At 44.3% G+C, this 20,958-nt stretch overlaps 1 long non-coding RNA gene across 1 annotated transcript; it reads left to right on the top strand.

The window, feature by feature from the left end:
* The first annotated feature begins 19,663 nt into the window (after window positions 1-19,663).
* LOC134943422 (uncharacterized) lies at window positions 19,664-20,697 on the top strand. The gene is made up of 3 exons (XR_010181522.1): window positions 19,664-19,697; window positions 20,067-20,138; window positions 20,525-20,697. It is a non-coding gene; the product is annotated as an uncharacterized LOC134943422 (long non-coding RNA).
* The last annotated feature ends 261 nt before the right edge of the window (window positions 20,698-20,958 follow it).

The raw sequence follows: 20,958 nt of genomic DNA, 5'->3' as shown, positions 1-20,958 counted from the left end.
CTGGGGCTCCACAGGCGGAGCTAGGCCCGGTGGGGGCACGCCTTCGTAAGTTCAGCCACAAGTGGGTTCACTCCCTGTTAGATCCCTGGGCAATAGATATTGTGTCTCAGGGATACAAGCTGGACTTTGAGGAGATGCCCCCTCACCAACGGCCCTGCCGGCTTCCCCCCACTAGAGGGAAACAGTGCTAACTGCAATTCACAAATTGTATCTTCAACAGGTGGTGGTCAAGGTTCCCCTCCTTCAACAAGGAGGGGGTTATTATTCGACCATGTTGTAGTCCCAAAACCAGACGGTTCGGTCAGACCCATATTGATTTAAAATCCCTGAACATATACCTGAAAAGGTTCAAGTTCAAGATGGAATCGCTAAGAGCGGTCATTGCAAGCCTGAAAGGGGGAGATTTTATGGTGACTCTGGACAAAAAGGATGCATACCTTCATGTCCCCATTTATCCACCTCATCAGGCGTACCTCAGAATTGTGGTACGGGATTGTCATTACCAATTTCAGACATTGCCATTTGGTCTCTCCACGGCCCCGAGAATATTCACCAAGGTAATGGCGGAAATGATGGTGCTCCTGCGGAAGTAAGGTGTCACTATTATCACGTACTTGGACGATCTCCTCATAAAAGCGAGATCAAGAGAGCAGTTGCTGAACAGCGTATCACTTTCTCTGGAAGTGTAACGGCAACACGGCTGGATTCTATATATTCCAAAGTCGCAGTTCCTACAGCTCATCTGCCTCTCCTAGGCATGATCCTAGACACAGACCAGAAAAGGGTTTATCTCCCGATATAGAGAGAGCTCAGGAGCTCGTGACACTGGTCAGGAATCTATTAAAACCAAAACAGGTGTCAGTGCATCACTGCACTCGAGTCCTGGGAAGGAGGGTGGCATCATACGAGGCCATTCCCTTCGGCAGGTTCCATGCGAGGACCTTCCAATGGGACTTACTGGACAAGTGGTCCGGATCACATCTTCAGATGCATCGGTTAATCACCCTATCCCCCAGGGCCAGGGTGTCTCTCCTGTGGTGGCGGTAGAGTGCTCACCTTCTCGAAGGTCACAGATTCGGCATTCAGGACTGGGTCCTGGTGACCACGGATGCAAGCCTCCGAGGGTGGGGGGCAGTCGCACAGGGGAAAAATTTCCAAGGGCTGTGGTCAAGTCAGGAGACTTGCCTTCACATCAACATCCTGGAACTAAGGGCCATATACAACGCCCTACGTCAAGCAGAGTCCCGGCTTCGCGACCAACCGGTTCTGATTCGGTCAGACAACATCACCGCAGTGGCTCATGTAAACCGCCAAGGCGGCACAAGGAGCAGGGTGGCGATGGTAGAAGCCACCAGAATTCTTCGCTGGGCGGAGAATCACGTAAGCGCACTGTCAGCAGTGTTCATTCCGGGAGTTGACAACTGGGAAGCAGACTTCCTCAGCAGGCACGACCTCCACCCGGGAGAGTGGGGACTTCATCAAGAAGTCTTCACGCAGATTGCAAGTCGGTGGGAACTGCCACAGGTGGACATGATGGCATCCCGCCTCAACAAAAAGCTGCAGAGATATTGCGCCAGGTCAAGAGACCCTCAGGCGATAGCTGTGGACGCACTGGTGACACCGTCGGTCTATGTATTTCCTCCTCTTCCTCTCATACTTAAGGTGCTGAGAATCATAAGGAAAAGAGGAGTGAGAACAATACTCATTGTTCCGGATTGGCCAAGAAGGACTTGGTATCCAGATCTGCAAGAAATGCTCACAGAGGACCCGTGGCCTCTGCCTCTAGGACAGGACTTGTGCAACAGGGGCCCTGTCTGTTCCAAGACTTACCGCGGCTGCGTTTGACGGCATGGCGGTTGAACGCCGGATCCTAGCAGAAAAAGGCATTCCGGATGAGGTCATTCCTACGCTGATAGAGGCTAGGAAGGATGTGACGGCTCAACATTATCACCGTATATGGTGAAAATATGTGGCTTGGTGTGAGGCCAGGAATGCCCCTACGGAGGAATTCCAGCTGGGCCTTTTCCTTCACTTCCTACAGTCGGGAGTAACTTTGGGCCTTAAATTGGGTTCCATTAAGGTTCAGATTTCGGCCTTATCCATTTTCTTTCAAAAAGAACTGGCTTCTCTGCCTGAAGTTCAGACGTTTGTAAAGGGAGTGCTGCATATTCAGCCCCCTTTTGTGCCTCCAGTGGCACCTTGGGATCTTAACGTGGTGTTGAGTTTCCTGAAATCAAACTGGTTTAAACCACTCAAAACGGTGGAAGTAAAATATCTCACGTGGAAGGTGGTCATGCTATTAGCCTTGGCTTTGGCTAGGCGTGTGTCAGAATTGGCGGCTTTGTCACATAAAAGCCCTTATCTGGTTTTCTATGCGGATAGAGCAGAATTGCGGATTCGCCCCCAATTTCTGCCGAAAGTGGTTTCATCCTTTCATATAAACCAACCTATTGTGGTGCCTGTGGCTACTACTGACTTGGAGGATTCCGAGTCACTGGATGTAGTTGGAGCTTTGAAGGTTTATGTAGACAGAACGGCTAAGGTCAGGAAAACAGAATCTTTGTTTATCCTGTATGCTTCCAACAAGCTTGGGGCGCCTGCTTCAAAGCAAACTATTGCTCGCTGGATCTGTAACACGATTCAGCAGGCTCATTCTGCGGCTGGGTTGCCGCTGCCTAAATCAGTTAAGGCCCATTCCACAAGGAAGGTGGGCTCTTCTTGGGTGGCTGCCCGAGGGGTCTTGGCATTACAGCTTTGCCGAGCGGCTACTTGGTCAGGTTCAAACACCTTTGCAAAGTTCTACAAGTTTGATACCCTGGCTGAGGAGGACCTTGTGTTTGCTCATTCGGTGCTGCAGAGTCATCCGCACTCTCCCGCCCATTTGGGAGCTTTGGTATAATCCCCATGGTCCTTACGGAGTCCCCAGCATCCACTAGGACGTTAGAGAAAATAAGATTTTACTTACCGGTAAATCTATTTCTCGTAGTCCGTAGTGGATGCTGGGCGCCTGTCCCAAGTGCGGACTTCTTCTGCAATGCTTGTATATAGTTATTGCTTAAATAAGGGTTATGTTATAGTTGCATCAGAGTTTATCTGATGCTCTGTGATTGTTCATACTGTTAACTGGGTAAAGTTATCACAAGTTATACGGTGTGATTGGTGTGGCTGGTATGAGTCTTACCCTGTTTTCCCAAAATCCTTTCCTTGTACGGTCAGCTCTTCCGGGCACAGTTTCTCTAACTGAGGTCTGGAGGAGGGACATAGAGGGAGGAGCCAGAGCACACCAGAATCTAAATTCTTTCTTAAAGTGCCCATGTCTCCTGCGGAGCCCGTCTATTCCCCATAGTCCGTACGGAGTCCCCAGCATCCACTACGAGAAATAGATTTACCGGTAAGTAAAATCTTATTATACGTAATGCCCCACCCGTAGTAGTAGCGTCCTTATATGTAATGCACCCCAATAGTAGTAGCATCCTTATACATAATGCCCCCCCAATAGTAGTAGCATCCTTATACATAATGCCCCCCCAGTAGTAGTAGCATCCTTATACATAATGCCCCCCCAGTAGTAGTAGCATCCCTATATATAATGCACCCCCAGTAGTAGTAGTAGCGTCCTTATACGTAGTGAACCCTCAGTAGTAGATGCGTCCTTATACGTAATGCCCCCCCAGTAGTAGTAGCATCCTTATACATAATGCCCCCCAGTAGTAGAAGCATCCTTAAACGTAATTCCCCCTAGTAGTAGTAGCAGCGTCCTTATACGTAATGCGCCCCCAGTAGTAGTACCGTCCTTATATATAATGCCCCCCCCCCGCCAGTAGTAGTAGCTTCCTTATACGTAATGTCCCCCAGTAGTAGCATCCTTATACGTAATGCCCCCCCAGTAAAAGCGTCCTTGTACATAATGCCCCAAGTAGTAGTAGCTTCCTTATACGTAATGCCCCCCCAGTAGTAGTAGCGTCCTTATACGTAATGGCCCCCAGTAGTAATAGCATCGTTATATGTAATGCCCCCCCACCAGTAATAGTAGCGTCCTTATACATAATGCCCACAGTAGTAGCGTCCTTATATGTAATGCCCCCCCTCCCCCCAGTAATAGTAGCATCCTTATAAGTAATGCCCCCAGTAGTAGCATCCTTATACGTAATGCCCCCCCAGTAATAGTAGCGTCCTTATACGTAATGCCGGCCCTGTAGTAGTAGCATCCTTAAACATAATGCCGCCCCTGTAGTAGTAGCATCCTTATATGTAATGCCCCCAGTAGTAGCGTCCTTATACGTAATTTCCCCCCAGTAATAGTAGTGTCCCTATACGTAATGCCCCCAGTAGTAGCGTCCTTATACGTCATGCCGCCCCAGTAATAGTAGCGTCCTTACATGTAATGCCCCCCCAGTAATAGCGTCGTTATACGTAATGCCTCCCCCTGTAGTAGTAGCGTACTTACATGTAATGCCGCCCCTTCAGTAGTAGCATCCATAAAGCACGCGCGCGCACACAGACATACCTCACACATACACACCCACGGCCACCATACACACACACATTTCTCTCTCACCCTCCACTTACCAAGTCTGGCTGGCAGCCACTGCAGTGCTTACTCTCCCACTGTTCAGCTGCCCGGTCCCGTGTAGGGCCGTCCCTCTATCTCGTGTAGCTCCGCCCCCTTTCCAGGACCCGCACTGCACACAGCCGCTGTCACAGGTGACTGGGGGAGGGGAGGAGGCTTTTCATGCTGCCAGCGCCGCTGCCTGTCATACAGTGAGAGGCACAGCAGCTGGCAGCAGCAGCAGGGGGGACAGGACGGCGCAGCAGCAGGGAAGGGATGCAGAGCAGGGGGAGTGCCTCTCCGTCCCAATGCCTCCCTGCACTGCATCCCTTCGCTGAGCGGGTAGCGCCTGGCCTGTTTGGAAGCAAATGGTCAATTGTCATTACCAGATTTTCTTTCCAACCAGCCAGATCGGACAATTAATCTTTAGGTGTATGGCCAGCTTAACAGAACAATGGACAATACATTGGGCCAGATGTAATGACGCCCGAGTTCGGTTGCCGTGTGGGATGCCAGCCGCACTCTGACATTTTTTAAAGGGGCAATCATTCACAAGGCATGGTTTTGCATTGTAAGTGATTGCCCCTTTAAAAACCGTCCGGCCCATAGTCTTTTTCCAAGTGGTCTCATCTAATCCATAGCTAGCACAATATTGTCTAGGATAGTGGTTTTTCTCCTTTAAGTGCTCAAATCTGTTCAGTGTTCATTTTTTTTCTTGTACCCCATGTCAATTATTATTATTATTTATGATTATATAGAAAATTAAGTAATAAAGTAAGATGTGAGCCTCTTCAGTGGTTACATCTATCTAATAATAGAAAATAGACAAAGCATCCATCCCAACCTCAAGGAACAAGTTATCACAAAATAGGCGGGATTCAATTCTTTTCACCCCTTTCCACACCCATTCTGTTTCTGCCCTCAGGGACGTTGTATCATTATTTCAGCTCGCTACCCCCGGAGTAGTGAGGCACCCAACCCTCTACACAGCTAAACCTGGTTACTATGGGCGCAATATGCACAATAACGGAGATCATTTTCAAAAGGAAATTGGGCGTGATATATCATTTGAATCTCACCTAATAAGTAAATCTGCATCATTAGAAAAAAAAAATAGAAATCTCCCATCCTCCTCATTCCCCATCAAGAATATTACAATAACTTTATAATGTTATTTTTATTTAAAAAAATCAGAAATATATACTTCAACAGTAATAAACAGTACACACAGACACATTGTTGGTGGCGTTTGTTGTCTTTCATCAACGATGATCCTGAAACATGTTCTTTTTATTTTATTTTTAATTGTTATGTCTGTTTGTTTGTTTGTTTGTTTATTTGTTGTCTTACCACCAGGGGTCACCAGACATTTCTGGACTGCAGGTTCGCTCCCTGCCTGAGGTGCTGCTCTTTGGACATTCTTGCAGATCAGGTGCCTGATGAGTGATCGTTTAATCAGCAAAGTCTGGACGCCTGGCATTTGGCTTTTGAAGTCTGCTTAAGGCCTATCTATACACCTTGCTGGTCATTATGTTTCCTGGTCCGATGTGAGGAGGTTGCTGATTTCAGAGCTGTTCTTGGTATACCTGTCTGCCAAACAAACTGCAAAGTCCAAGCTACACTTGTTCTTTGATTCCTGGCCTGTCTACATCCTGCAAAGTGCAAGGTCCGTCATAGCTGTTCCTATGATATCTGCATCACTCCTGTTTGCCAGTATCCGGTACTCCTGTCCAGAGCCGGCCCTAACCAATATGATGCCCTAGGCAAGATTTTGGCTGGTGCCCCCTAGCACCACCGCTGGTTCCGCCTCTGACCTTGCACCTCTTTCCCAACACCATCACCCCTCATGGTCCATAGCAGTTCTTATTTCGGTGTTTGTACCCCCTATATTTTAAATAGGAACAGTTCGCACATTTGGCGCACAGCCCAAAAAGGGGGCTGTTTTTGCTGGCAAGGGTCATGGCCACACAATAGTACCCCCAATTCCAATTACACCACACAGTACTGCAACTTTATTCACATTTGATCATGCGATAGTGTCCATAATTCATATTACATCCCACAGTAGTATCACTTTACCTTATAAACATTACTCCTCACAGTAGAGCCCCTTATTCACATTACATCACACTGAATTGCTCCTTATTCACATTACACCACACCCTATTGCTCTTTATTCACATTAGACGACACAGTAGTGCCCTTTCTATATGCAATCCACATAGGAGACCCCCTTATACACATACTGCCACACATTGGTAATGCATTTATACACATAATTCCACACAGTAATGCCCCTTACACATATGAGACACATTATTAATGTCCTTATAAACATAATGTGCCTTACACATTATGACCTTTATTAATGCCCTTTTACACATAATGTCCCTTACACATATGCCGCATATTATTAATGCCCTTATACACATAATGACACACATGGTGCCCCCTACACATTTGCTGCACATTATTAATGCATTTTTACATGACACACATAATGCTCCTTATTCATATTCCAAACACTACTGAACAACCAACCCACTCACATGGACACAGCACTCACACTGCCACTAACACTGTTACCTCTGCTTGGATACAGATGTGTCCTCATAAATCTTGCCTCAATGCTAAAGTCGGGCACCTTTTTTTATGAAAATGCATCTAATGTGCATTGCTATGTGGCTAGGATGCACAAGCAGCTTCTGCTGATTCAAATGATATGCAGCATGCCTATATATTGTGTGAGACTGTGGCTGTATCTGCATATGAAATGCTACACACAGAATATAGGCATGCCGCATATCATTTTAATCAGCAGAAGCTGCTGATGTCCCTAGGCATACCAGATGCCATAGGCAATTGCCTAGTTTGCCTATGCCTATGGCCGGCTCTGCTCCTGTCTTGTATTTCTGCATATCCATTATCTGCAAATACTCTATTTTCCAAGTTCTATTACTTTATGCATTTACCTGGATTATCCATTTACCAACATTACCTCAGTCGGCAAGTATCCTGTGCCTTAGTTGTTGGTCATTTCTGCATTTCTCTGGACAACCCATTTACATTATTTCAGTCTGCAAGCATCTTGTGGTTTGGTCTCTGCCAGAGCTGCATATACCTGGACTATTTACCATACCTCCCAACTGTCCCGATTTTCGCGGGACAGTCCCGTTTTTTGGGGACTGTCCCGCTGTCCCACCCGCGGGCCGCAGTGTCCCGCGGTGGGGGGGCAGTTGGGAGGCTCTGTCTGTCGCTGTCCTGCTTAGCAGAGCAGCGTTGAACAGACGCTGTGCGCATGCGCACAGCATCTATTCAGGGGAGTCAGAGGAAGAGGGGGCATGCCAGCGGCTCACAGAGCGCTGGGCATGCCCCTTCAGTGATGAAAACGGGGCGTGGCTCGCGATCGCGGGTCCTCATGCGAAGCCACGCCCCTTTTCTTAGACCACACCCCCTTTTCGGGAGCGCGCACTGCTTCGCCGCGCATGTGTCCCTCTTTGGGGAAACACAAAGTTGGGAGGTATGTATTTACTACCTGCTTTGCCTCAGTTTTGCAAATACTCTGTGTTTCTGTTATTCTTTCACTAATCACCCTGATTTACCTGCAACCCTCTGTTCTTTTGAATTCCTGATTCACTCTGGGGAAGTAAGCGTAACATTAATAACCATACACATCGTCACTTACAGCTAAACAGTTCCTGACCTTAGATCGGATATGCATGGGTGATGAAACCGTCATATCCAGTATGGACGAAGAAACACGTTATACTCCTCTAATACCATGCTCTGGTCTCTTAATCCTGTCACCAACTGTAACGACTGATGATCTGGAAGCTTTCCGGGATTGCAGAGAAATATTATTAGTATAATTTATTTATATGGCACCACATGGGATCTGCAGCACCCAATTACAGAGTAAACAAATAAGCAAAACATGAAGACAGTGACTTACAGTTCAATACAATATAGGACAAGTACAGGGTATATAAAAACAGCTGCGTCAGTAAACAGCACTAAAATAAGTAAGTATCAGGGTGGCAGAAAACCAAAGGATTTGGTGCCATCAAAGGGAGTATTGAAAAGAAGATAGGTTAAGTAAGAGACGTAAAAGCACATGAGGGAAGACCACCCTGCTCATGAGAGCTTACATTCTAAAGGGGGAGGGGCACACAGACAGGGGTAGAAAGTGAGCGTAGGCCACAGAAGGCTTAGGTTGATAGACAGCTGGGTTTGGTGAAGAAGTGGGTCTTGAGAGCCCGTTTGAAGTTTTGTAGAGAGGTGGAGAGAGTCTGAGGGGGAGAGGTTGAGAATTCCAGAAAAAGGGAGCAGCACGTGCAAAATCTTGGAGGTAGGAGTGAGAGGAGGTAATCAGAAGGCAGGAGAGGCGGCGTGCATTAGTAGAGTGAAGAGGACAGGCTGGAGTGTAAAGGGAGATAACGTCAGATGTAACTGGGAGAGGAGTGGGTGAGGTCTTTGTAAGGGAGTGAGAAGCTTGAAATGGATTCTGAAGGGGAAGGGGAGCCAGTGAAGGGCTAGTAAGAGAGGGTAGATGGATGTAATGCGTTTGGTGAGGAAGATGATCCGGGCAGCAGCATTGAGGATAGATTGGAGTGGAGAGATGTATGTGTTAGGAATGCCAGTCAGGAGGAGATTACAGTAGTCCAGTCTGGAGATAACCAGTGAGTGGATAAGGGTCTTAGTGGCATCCTGAGTGAGAAAGGGTCTGATCCTGGAAATATTTTTGAGATGAAAATGACAGGTTTGTGATAGGTGCTGAATGTGTGGTTTGAAGGAAAGGTAGGAGTCAAGGATTACTCCAAGACAGCGCACTTGGGTGCTAGAGGAGATAGTAGTGCCATCTATAGATAATGAAATTGTGGGAGGTGAAGTTGTGCGGGAGGGTGGGAAGATGATCAGCTCAGTGTTAGACATGTTAAGTTTAAGAAAGCACTGGGACATCCAAGAAGAGATAGCAGAGAGACAGTTGGATACACAAGTGAGGAGAGCAGGAGAGAGGTCAGGGGAGGAAAGGTAGATTTGAGCATCATCAGCATAGAGATGATATTGTAAGTCAAAAAAGCTAATGAGTTCTCCTAAACAGGATCTATAGAGAGAGAAAAGGAGAGGACCAAGAAACGAGCCTTGGGGTACATCTACAGTTAGTGGAAGTGAGGTGGAGCCATGAGAGGAGACAGAGAAGGAACGGTCAGAGAGGTAGGAGGACAGCATCACGCAGACCAAAGGAGTGAAGGATTTACAGAAGGAGAGGGTGGTCCACAGTGTCAAAAGCAGCAGAAAGGTCAAGAAGAATAAGCAAAACCATAGTGACCCTTGGATTTAGTAGATAGGTGGTCATTGCAAACTTTTTGTAAGGGCAGTTTCAGTGGAGTGGAGAGGACAGAAGCCAGACTAGAATGGGTCAAGTAGTGAGTGGGAGGAAAGAAAAGCAGTAAGACTGTTATAGACAAGCTCAAGGAGTTTGGAGGCAACAGGAAGGAAAGAGATGGGTTGATAGTTGGAGAGAGTGTGTGGATCAAGGGTAGTTTTTTTAAGAATAGGGGAGACGAGTGCATGCTTGACGGCAGAGGGGACAGTACCAGATGAGAGGGAGAGATTGAGGAGGTAGGTAAGATGGGAGCAGGTAGAGAGGTAGGGGAGGAGGCGGGAGAGGATAGGGTCAAGTGGGGAGGTGGAGGGGGGGGGGGTGAGGAACGGATGAGGGCTATGACTTCCTCACCAGATACATGGTAGAAAAAGGGAAGGGGAGAGGTGGTAAAGGAAAGGAGGTGGATGGTTGCTCATTTTTTGGTGGGATGTGATGTCCTGATGTATGGAGTCAATATTGGATGTGAAGTAAGTGGCAAAGTGAAGAGTAGAGAGTAAGGGGGGGGGGGGAGACGAGGTGGGGGTGGGCAGAGGGAGTTGAGAGTGGCAAAGAGGCGCCGGGGGTTGGAAGACTGGGAGGATATGAGGTTCTTGAAGTATGACTGTTTAGCGAGGGAAAGGGCAGAACTGAATAAAGAGAGCATAAGTTTGAAATGGTGGAAGTCTGCCTTAGAGCATGATTTCCTTCACTGTCGCTCAACAGTACGTGAGCATTTTTGCAATCAGGTCCATTTGGTGTGCCAGGGTTGAGGTGAACAGTGGTTTGTGGAGCGACAGAGTCAAGAGCAGAAGTAAGGGAAGTATTGTATAGGGATGTGGCTTCTTCAGGGAATGAGAGAGACAGTATAGGAGAGAGAGGCGAGTCGAGTAGGGAGGATAGGGAAGTGGTGCCAAAAGCCTCAATATTACGTTTAGTGATGGTAGCGTTAGGAGGTAGAGATGGAGTAGCAGAGAGAGGCAAGTCAAAGGAGAGCAGGTGGTGGTCTGAGAGGGGAAATGGGGAGTTGGAGAAATCAGAAATATCACAGTGGTGAGTGAAGACCAGGTCCAGTGAGCTCCCATTCACATGGGAGAGGGAGGGAGGAGGTCCACTGGGAGAGACAGAGTGAAGATGTAAGGTTAAGGAGTTTAGGGGCAGAGGATTTTGTGGGAATATCAATTGGGATGTTGAAGTCTCCTAAGATAATAGAGGGAATGTCAGAAGAGAGAAAGCGAGGAAGCCAGGAGGCAAAGTTGTCAAGGAATTTGGAGGGCATGCCAGGGGGGTGGTAAATAGCTGTGGACATCAGCAAAGTAACAACGCCACCACACTCTCCTGAGCTACAAGGCATTGGGGTAAGAGACACAACTAACCCCTGGCTTAGCACTAAACATAATTGTGGTAACATAGCAATAAAATACATTTATGTGAGGTCGAGCATAGGGCTTGATGCTATATATTAAAAAGCAGGTGTTCTCCCTCTTATTGATACCACTAACAAGCCGACACGGTGCTAACAACATCTCAAGAAAAAGGCTCAAGCATAGCGCATGCAGTACAGCGCTTTCCCCAAGGCAATGCATTCAGCAAGAAAGAAAAACTTTTGTTTAAAATTTAAAGGGACATACACATATATATCAAAGTCCCACTGAAACTAATAACCGGAAACTTCATGCGATCAATTTCTATTGAAGACTGGTACATTAATGTTTATAAAGTGTATATTGATTTTATATCTGTGTATTTTTAATACATTTTTATATTATTGATGTAATGTATAAGGGTTGATATATAAAGGCGCTCCCTAAGGTGGAGCAGGGCCGAAACTAGGATTTTCGGCACCCACACCCCCACCCCAAAAAAACAAAAACAAAAAAATTTAATAAATAAATGAATAAATAAAAGTACAAAAATAAATACATAAAGAAAAAATAAAATAAAAATACAAATGAACAAAAAAAAAAAGATGAAAAAAATTACAACTGCACCACGCAGTAGTGCAAACTTATTCTAATTACACTGCACAGTAGTACCCCTCATTACGCCACCCCACGGGGGAGAGAGAGAGATGGGAGACAGGGGTGAGGGAGATACACACACATAAGTACATACAGTGCCGTTTCCTATGTCACACTCACCATTTAGGCAGGCTCTGGCTGATGCTGGATAGTGAGGTCTCCACTCTCCCATGCTGGATGAAAGACTTGGCGGGCTGAGGTAACTTGCCCCCAGTGATCCCTCTTAATCTGGCTCCCCCTGACGCCACCTCCCTCTGCGGTTGTGGTTGCAAGGAGCCGGACGCACTGCAATGGATAAACTAAAAGTAAACTACAGCCCTTGCAAGGGCTGCTGGGAACTGCAGTTTATGTTCAGTTTCTTCACTGTAATGCGACCGGCTCCTTGCAGTGAAGAAACTGAACATAAACTATAGTTCCCAGTGCCCTTGCAAGGGCTGTAGTTTACTTTGTTTAATCATTGCCTTGCGTCCGGCTCCTTGCAACCGCAGGGGGTATTAAGGAGGTTAAGTGACTGTCCTGGCGCCCCCTCTGATCCAGTGCCAGGTTACATGCCCCCTTAGCCCCCCCCTAGTTGCGGCCATGGGTGGATTAAGGTTAATTCAGAGTTAACCAAATGGTAGCAGTGAGATATACTTTACCCGTAGATCTAAAAGCAAACATTTTTAAAATATTAATAGCGCCTGAGAGTATTTAGTTTTGTTTATGCACAGGTGCTGACAAACCTGCTTCCCAAAAATAGGTGGTCTTATAATGTAAAAATGTGTATGAAACCTTATGGGGTGATGTGTCTCGTACCCCCATAGAGTACAGGTACCAATGGTTTAGGAACATGCATACATTAATATCTCTCTTTGATATCGGAACAGCAAAGACTAATGCGGGGCATAACCTATACAATTTTCTGGTAGTAATGGATGAGAGCAAATAACAATCGACCATTTGCTCCCAAACACTGGAAAATGGACAAAACCTGTTGTTCAGACAAATGGTTTAAATCACGGATTTAACCAATTTGTATGACTGACAGTTTTTGTCTGTATTCCAGTGTTTAGGAGCAAATGGTCAATTGTCATTTGTTCTCATCCATTACCAGATTTTAATTTCAACCAGCCAGATCTGCCAGATAATTGTACAGTGTATGCCCAGCTTTAACAATACATAGATTCAGATATAAAGTTACAAATAAATAGAATGTATATAAATAAATAAATAAATAGTACAACACAAATGTATCCCTTTTCTTGCGCTTCTATTAAAATACATACCAACAGTAAAAATATATCTTAAATCTTATCTGCAACTCTTGAAGAGAACCCACCAGCAAGAGTTCTATCTAACAATGTGTAACCTAATTTGAATCATAAGGATGCTTCGGTAGACACAGTGTGATGGCAACCCCTGTGTTTGTCACATATGTGGTCTAACACAAGTGATGTTTCCATCTCATGAAAGTTGATATACCATTAATTCAAATGTATCCAATAGTGACATTTTTTGACATATAGTAAAAACATTACAAAATTTATTGAAACAATATTTCCATATAAATACCTTTTTTTCAGTACATATCACAATGAATGTATACTGTATGCACCAAATAGCTGGAGATCGGATACCATTTTCACTGCATGATGGAATGTTTCAATCGTACCGTCCTAGACAGAATGTGAGCTTGGACCAAACGTGGCTTTACGGTATTGTGGGCACAGATTTCAAACACCAACGCGTTTCATCAAAATAGGAAAGTATGGTAGCTTCCAAAAGTGTGTGTGTGTGTGTGTGTGTGTGTGTGTGTGTGTGTATATACACACATACACTCCATACTGCAGGTAATCAATCACTGGTGGTTAAAGTGTGAGACAACTTTTGGTGCCCACACACGATGCTATTTGTGCTAGGTGCGATTTGATCCTATACAATGTGTGCTATGCGATTTGTACTAAGTGGGGTATGCTATTTGAACTACATCCAATTTTGAAAACACTACAATGTATTATGGTGGTCATGCGCTAAGTACTTTCACACAAAACTTTGTAGATTTACACAAGCTCGAGCTACGTTTTTTCATCACTCGAGTGATCGTAGTGTGATTGACAGGAAGTGGGTGTTTCTGGGCGGAAACTGGCTGTTTTCAGGGAGTGTGCTAAAAAACGCAGGCGTGCCGGGTAAAAACGCAGGAGTGGCTGGAGTAACAGGGGAGTGGCTGGCCAAACGCAGGGCGTGTTTGTGACGTCAAACCAGGAACTAAACGGACTGAGGTGATCGCAGTCTACGAGTAGGTCTGGAGCTACTCAGAAACTGCAGGGAATTATTTAGTAGCAGTTCTGCTAATCTTTCATTCGCTATTCTGCTAAGCGAAGATACACTCCCAGAGGGCGGCGGCCAGTGGCGGATCCAGGGGGGGGCACTCGGGCCCGTGCCCCCCCTGTCATTTGTGGCCCCATCCGTCCCCCCCTCGCTTGTGTCACTGAGACACGCTGCCGCTCAGTCCGGCGGCAGCGTGTCTCAGCTGTCAGGAGGAGAGCGCGGCTATCTGGCGGCGTGTTGCGGACTTCAAACCAGCCGCCGGTTCGTGAGCCAATCAGAGCTCGCGGACCGGCAGCCAATCAAGAGCCGCCGGTCCGCGAGCTCTGATTGGCTCACGAACTGGTGGCTAATTTGAAGTCCTACACGCCGCCAGACATAGCCGCGCTCTCCTCCTGACACCCTCAGAGCCAGCCGGGCAGAGAAGCAGCAGCGGTAAGCAGCTGCAGAACTGCTGTGGGGGCATTTGTATACCTGCTGTGGGGGCATTTGTATACCTGGCACTGTGAGGGCAATTGTATACCTGGCACTGTGGGGGCAATAGTTTACCTGGCACTGTGAGGGCAATTGTTTACCTGGCACTGTAGGGGTATTTGTATACCTGACACTGTGGGGGCATTTTTGGATCTGGCACTGTAGGGGCATTTTTGGATCTGGCACTGTGGGGGCATTTTTGGATCTGGCACTGTGGGGGCATTTTTGGATCTGGCACTGTGGGGGCATTTTTGGATCTGGCACTGTGGGGGCATTTTTGGATCTGTCACTGTGGGGGCAATTGTGGATTTGGCACTGTGGGGGCAATTGTGGATCTGGCACTGTGGGGGCAATTGTGGATTTGGCACTGCACTATTGGGGGCATATGTCTGTGTATCACGTCTCATTTTAATTTGCCACACTCACTATATGACTGCGGGCATTACTACAGGCAACATTACTACTGGGGGCAATAGGGGCATTGCATAAGGGGCACCACTACTATGGGGTCTATATAAGGGGCACTACCAGTACAGTGGAGATTGCATAATGAGCGCTACAACTGTGGGCATTGTATAAGAAGTGCCACCTCACATGCACCGAAGCCGCACGCAAATGTACTTCCCCTTCCATGGTGCCCCCCCTATCATTTTCTTCTAGATCCGCCCCTGGCGGCGGCCTAGCGTTTGCAATGCTGCTAAAAGCAGCTAGCAAGCGAACAACTCGGAATGACCACCCATATGCGATGTAGTACAAAAATACCTGCCTGCACATACTATTTTGCCTTGAGATATGGACTAGACGGGAGCATGCATCGCATCACAAGGGACAATAAACACGGAGCAATTTGAACTAGCCACAATGCTATTTGACAGCATTGAAGAAGCACACCGTCCAGCATTTTTTTTTCTTCTTCAAAATCTGTTTATTAGATTTTCACAAATTTTCAATACAGAAAGTAACAAAAAGCAAGGGGGGCATAAAAGAGCATGTCACAAATAAAACACATTAAGAGAAGGCACGGAGTAATAACAGCTACTCTCCACGACCATGGTTAACCGGTATTCCAGGTACAATTGAGGAAAAATACATTCGCCACCATCCAGCTTTTTTTTTTTTTTTAACAGATATCTTAATAATAATTGTGCAGGATAATAGTTTTTTTTTTAATATGGAGTGCACATCTCCAATGTACAAGTCAGCAACAAAGTAGTTAAAAATAATAATATATAAATAAATGTTAATGATAAAAATAAAATCCAATAACTGATAAAGACCAGAAAATATGCGTTCAGCATCCCGGCTGATGGGACAGACACTGGAACCCCAACACCACTCAGGACTGGTGCTGGATCACCACAGCCGATATCCTGAAACCAAGCCACCCCCGAAGGTTAGCCGTAGCCGCCGCACCTCGAATGTTATCCCTAGCCGCCATGCCCCGAGGGTTAGGGTAGGGGACAGTTTGGGGGGGTTAAAATATTTACCTGATGTCCGCATTTTCAGTGTCGGTATGCCGCAGTTGGTCATGTGACTGACTGCATCCTGACCACCGCCATTTAGTATGTATTCCATGCAGACATATAGGATTAATAGCCTTCATTATAATTATACCTGCAGTTATTAGGTAAAGAATGATAAATACATGACATTTATAATCTTAGGCCCACTTTAAATGCAAATTACTGTCAATGAAATGACTCCTGTCACTAGCAAAGATTAGTTTTGTTGTATACCTAATATATATAAGCCTGACACTGGCGTCAGCTATGGTTGGAAAAAAAATTGTAATTGACAACATGGTTTAAATGTTTTTACAATAATATTTTCCAAAATCCTTGCATATTGTGAGAGGTAAAGAAAGTGTGTAATTAAAAGACAAAATACAATACCATTTACATTGGGCTGTGCTGGACCCCCTATTTTCTCCAGATTAAAAGTAAAACTAAGGAAACTGACATTAAAATCAGCACATTAGGAGGTTATTCAATCTGTACAAAACGTATTAGTGTATTGTTAACAATTGTTAACGGTATATGCTTTGCTGATTTTAATGAAAGATCCCAAAGCATCTCATGCAATATCCCCTTTGTATGGAAGCTGGAAACCAAACAGTTACATTGTTAATGAGTCCTGAAAATATTTTATATCTTTTTTTTTTTTCTGCTGAAAAGAAGTGACATCCAGGGGCTTTGAACAAAGCTTGTGATCAGGATAAAAAGTAAAAGGCAATTTGTAAAATTATATATGTTTTCTAGACTGAGGAAAAAGAAGGTTGAGGCTTTAAACATGTTGCTATTTCTGCTTGGTGTTAATTGGTTCGATGACAACATAATGAACAGGTTCAGAGCTTTCCCCCGATCCGTAAAGCCACCAGTGAATATTAGAAGAATGTGTATTTTAGCCGACGGGTTTATCAGGCGAAGTTCTTGCAGAAGATCCAGTTATTCCAGTACTAGAGGTCCATATAAAGAGAAGCTAGGTTTTGTGTTAAATAATGATAAATACAGTAAGAATAAAACCTGTTATGGTGATGTACTAAACTAGGAGATTAAAAGTGGAAGATAAGGTGCAAGAAAATGTAAAAAAAACAAACCAAACAGTAAAGAAATACAGGATTTTAAAATGCAGCTGCTGCTTGATGGAACAACATCCATCTGGAAACATCTAGAGGCCACCGCCTCACAAAACACTTGAATTCCCCCCATAGAGGAATTCATATTATCTAGGATTTTGCACTATTCTGTAATGTGTCTTTTGGTATTCATAGCAGTTCCACAGTTGTGCCCCGTCATTGTATGACCTTTATGTGACTCACCCCACCTTAAGTAAAACTCAAATAGCCCTACGCTGACAAAAACATTGCCTTAGTTAAATTTCCCAGTGTTTGAAAAATTTAGAAAGCATTCACCAGCAGATGGGCTGTCTTAACAGCATTGCAGGCCCTGGACAAAGCAATGCACTGAGGACCCTACCCACCCATTTGCAGGAATAAATAAACAAAATGAAAACTTACCTCTCCAGCAGTCCTGCGCTGTTTCATACAGTGAATGGCTGTCAGCCATCCACCAATCAGCATGGAGACAGCTATTCACTGTTAGGCTGCAAGTTGGGAGTCCACTCTGTTTGTAATTCACTGTCAGAGCTCACTCCTACTCAAAGACCCTCAGAATCATTGGCTGCAGGCTGGGAGGCCACTCTTGATTGTTTGTAATCCACTATCAGAGCTCGCTCCTACTCAAAGACCCCTATAATCATTGGGCCCAGTGACGGCGGAACCCGCTCAGCAAAGGGATGCAAAGCTGGGAGGCGCGAGGCAGGAGAGGCGCTCTCCCTGCTCTGCATCCCTGTGCTGTGCACTGTTCTGTCGGCTGCCACTGCGTCTGTCACACTGTGGCAGACAGCGGAGCCGTGGCAGCATGAGGCACTGCTCCTCTAATCCACCCGTGCCGCTGATCATTGTGTCAGTGCAGTGGCACTAGCGTGAGGAGAGGGGGAGCTGGAAGGGTCGGACGTAACTAGTGATGGCGCCGGGAGCAGACAGCTTCTGTTACTGCAGACTGCAGTACTGCCAGGAGCCACAAGATGCCCCCATCTCCACCTGCCTGAAGGAACAATAGATAGAGAGACAGCCCTGGACCCTGCTGTGAGTGTGTGGGGAACTTCAGCTGGGTGAGTTTGTTTTCTGTGTGATGATCTATCTTACTCTGTCTGATCTATCTATCTGTCTGCCTATATCAAGCAATCTCTATATACAGTATGTGGGGGTGGATAAAATACGGTGTGTGTGTATATTATAGAGTAAGAAATAGAGGAATAGGGCGCCCAAGGATTAGGTCAACCCCAAAATTTAAAGAACCTCAGAAAATTACACGGTATGATTAGATCTGGCATTAAAATATAAAAATATACTGTTCATTTAATAATTTACTAAAAAAATACAGAAGCATACATGGTGTCCATCATATTACATAGTTAACAAGATGCAAATCTCCTATGTTTTGTGGAAGGGTGCAGATAAACTTCTGCCTGCGTCCTTAATCTTCCTTATTGAGTATTCGGAGATAACATCAGAAAACAGAGTAATAGCCCAACGCGTTTCATCTAATATCAAGACTTCATCAGGGGTGTGTCTAGAATCATAGGACAACTAATCAATACTTAGTATTTATATAATCATTACAAGTTACAGTATACAGAAAAATATGATTAAGAATAATAAAAAGTGAACAGTATAATAACAATTAAGCAAGACATGGTATAACAGAGCAGTGTTATAGTCAAACGTAGTCACAGAGAGAATGAAGGGAACAGGGAAGAAACATAAAATAATTCATAATTACAAAACAGGTCATACCTCTGATATTTGATAAATGATGACAAAAGAGAACTATTTTGATGAACCCAGACAATCAATCAAAGATATTCATACGGAAAAATCGATAACCACCATTGTGGTAATATCACTCTAGCCTAATTGGAACATATTAATTGAAGTTGTCATCAAATATGTAAAAAGGCTATTACCGAATTCACATATTTGGGTATTACACCACATACCTCTAGAGTCGACTACCCAAATTCTAACCATCAATTAAGGAGGTTCAGAAGGTGAATGAAGTCGGCTAATTCCAACCAAAAAGAACCTAATGGATCAATGAATTACCATTGATTAGTGTTAATGTGTGTAAGGCTTGAACAGAAGAAACTAAGAATTTCAAATAATAGCAATCCTAGATTTATTATTGAAAAAGATAAATTATCTGGATCCATATTTAATGGTTGGTAGGTTGCATGCTTATAAGGGTCTGAAAAAATCACAAAAAATAAAAATAAAATTTCCTTAAGAATTATATGTTAATTGATAAATCACTAATTGATCCTATTAAGGAGGTGATGTCATTCCTCCTCCCCTATTTAAGTTAGGCCTTGTTCCCCATGCTTCACTGCATGGAGGACTGGACATTCACTGACTTGCTGTTGGAAGGTAAGGTACCTATATACAACATTTAGAACAAGGCTCCATTTAATCTAATTTATCATACATTTCCGTGTATGTGTCCTGTAAAGCGGTTGTATGTATTACTGTACTACATTCTGATACTTATGAATGGATATTGTTCGCATTAGAAATTGCCTTGAATCAAATATGTCACCCATAAGGGTATCATTCTCTATGATGATTAATGTATGAGTAGTCAGAATTTGTGTTTATTTCAAACGTGTCTCCTTTATATATTTATATACATACGCATATGTCACCCAGACCTTATTAAATGATTTTTTTTAAACCTCTTTCTTATTAAAACTAGATATTAATGGATACCAAACTGAAATTTATTACTTGAATTCTCAGGTTCCAAAATCCATTTATTCATACAAGGATCTTTTGTATGCATAAGCTTCATTTTTTGAGCTGACCTTTGAGGTATGTCATTATACACCCATTATACATATATAGAGATTTTGGAATAGTCTATTGAATCAATTTAAATATAACCATAAGTTAATGTACAGATAAAGGATGGGGTATTTAGTACATAAATCTGTTTGATATGTACGATATGAGTTACAACATTTTTTTAGAAAGATTGCTATTATTTGAAATTCTTAGTTTCTTCTGTTCAAGCCTTACACACATTAACACTAATCAATGGTAATTCATTGATCCATTAGGTTCTTTTTGGTTGGAATTAGCCGACTTCAATCACCTTCTGAACTCTCTTTTTGTTATTCTTAATCATTTTTCTGTATACTGTAACTTGTAATGATTATATAAATGCTAAGTATTGATTAGTTGTCCTATGATTCTAGACACATCCCTGATGAAGTCTTGATATTAGACGAAACGCGTTGGGCTATTACTCTGTTTTCTGATGTTATCTCCGAATACTCAATAAGGAAGATTAAGGACACAGGCAGAAGTTTATCTGCACCCTTCCACAAAACATAGATTTGCATCTTGTTAATTATGTAATATGATGGACACCATGTATGCTTCTGTATTTTTTTAATAAATTATTAAATGACCAGTATATTTTTATATTTTAATGCCAGATCTAATCATACCGTGTAATTTTCTGAGGTTCTCTAAATTTTGGGGTTGACATAATCCTTGGGCGCCCTACTCCTCTATTTCTTACTCCATTTCTATGTTTAGTTCCCCCTAACAGGGAACTTAGTGGAATTAGGCAGCCAGTTGTACTAGTATCGTTTGGATACTGTTTCTCACATCCCTTATATTATAA

This window comes from Pseudophryne corroboree, chromosome 7, assembly GCF_028390025.1.
Source record: "Pseudophryne corroboree isolate aPseCor3 chromosome 7, aPseCor3.hap2, whole genome shotgun sequence".
Taxonomy (NCBI): Eukaryota; Metazoa; Chordata; class Amphibia; order Anura; family Myobatrachidae; genus Pseudophryne; species Pseudophryne corroboree.
Note: the sequence above shows the minus strand (reverse complement) of the source record. Positions and strands in the feature narration are given on the sequence as shown.